This window comes from Meleagris gallopavo, unplaced genomic scaffold, assembly GCF_000146605.3.
Source record: "Meleagris gallopavo isolate NT-WF06-2002-E0010 breed Aviagen turkey brand Nicholas breeding stock unplaced genomic scaffold, Turkey_5.1 ChrUn_random_7180001950949, whole genome shotgun sequence".
In the NCBI taxonomy this organism is placed as follows: domain Eukaryota; kingdom Metazoa; phylum Chordata; class Aves; order Galliformes; family Phasianidae; genus Meleagris; species Meleagris gallopavo.
The window spans coordinates 1-1,323 of NW_011212184.1; the positions used below are offsets into that span (position 1 = coordinate 1).

At 51.0% G+C, this 1,323-nt stretch overlaps 1 long non-coding RNA gene across 1 annotated transcript; it reads right to left on the bottom strand.

The window, feature by feature from the left end:
• Positions 1–11: 11 nt before the first annotated feature.
• On the bottom strand, positions 12–1,279 carry LOC109365018. The gene is made up of 3 exons (XR_002110741.1): positions 1,139–1,279; positions 422–540; positions 12–309 (listed from the first exon to the last, which is right to left on the bottom strand). It is a non-coding gene; the product is annotated as an uncharacterized LOC109365018 (long non-coding RNA).
• Positions 1,280–1,323: the final 44 nt, after the last annotated feature.

Sequence of the window (1,323 nt, forward strand, 5' to 3'; positions counted from 1 at the left end):
GGGGCAATGCCAGCAAACGCAGAAATGAAACACAAACTCCCTGTTTCTGTGGCTCGTGGCCGCCACAAAGCTCGTGTGTCAGTGACACAGAGAACTGTACCTGCAGCTATCATCGTGCGTCTCGCTAACCACCAGCTCAGCTGTGAGCTGTCACTCAGCCTGACACCACCAGCAGAAAATGAACGTGCGTAAACAGAGGCCCTTATCCACACGTGCCAAGCTGGGTGCGAGGAACAAAACCTCACCGGGCCACGGGCAAAGCAGGGAGCGCATGGGCAGGAAACAGGAAGGAGCTGAAGTCTAGCTCTCCTACACAAGAGACAGGGAGAGCTGAGTCAGCACCGCGGGAGGAGTTCCGACACAGCTTAGGAGCTTACAGAGACCCGAGGTTCCCAAAGGACCCTGCCAGGGTAACTCTCACCATTCTTTTGCAGGGCTCTCGCAGCTGTTTCGGATGCTGACTTCCGCTGTCTCTGTCACTTGTAGAAAGCCCAGGTGACAAATGCTCCTTTTGTCTGGGTAACACTTCCATGGTTCCAACTGAAAAAAAAAGAAATAGCATGCAACCCTATAAAATTTACCTCTCTGCTGTTCTTGCCAGCACAACATCTAGGATGAGCATTACACATCCCTGCACCTGGTTGAAAATTCATCCAAGCCTAAGTTCCACACAGCCTCATCTCAGTGCCATAAAGGAACACATGCAGAGACGTTTAGAAGATTCTCTGTGCAGATAAAAGTGCAGGGTGCAGATGTATTCTCTTCAGCAATAAGTATTAATTTAGTATCCAAAGGTAACTCTTCAAGAAGCAGCAAGAAAGGTCAACGAAAAGGAAATACGTGACGAACTATTTCCATCTAAAAAATCCTTGCTGAACCTCTCCCCTTCAAAAAGGAAGCATTCTGGGCCCTGTTAGCAGCAGCTCAGAGAACATCTCGCCCCACAAAGTGCGGCACGTTCTTTTTGCTCACAGGCTCCTCATCCCTCTAATTAGTGTCAGATTCACTGTAGATACATGGACCAGAACAGCTGTTCGGTTCTGCTGTGGTAGGAACCCACTGCTGGGACGTCCCACAGTCCCGTTCCCCGCCTTTTCCAGCACTGGGGGGGAAAGAAAGAGCAACTGACTTCACCTACCCAGACGTCTGCAAGGCCTTCGACGCGGTCTCACATCACAGGGAGAAGCATGGGGGAGAGCTCTGGTGGCTGCAGAAATCGAGACGCTGCTTTAAAACAACACGACTTACTGGGCACCAGACACCAAAGACAAGGCTCAGGTTAAAAGCCTCCCATCCCCGTGGATGTGGCAGCAGCTGCCTGCT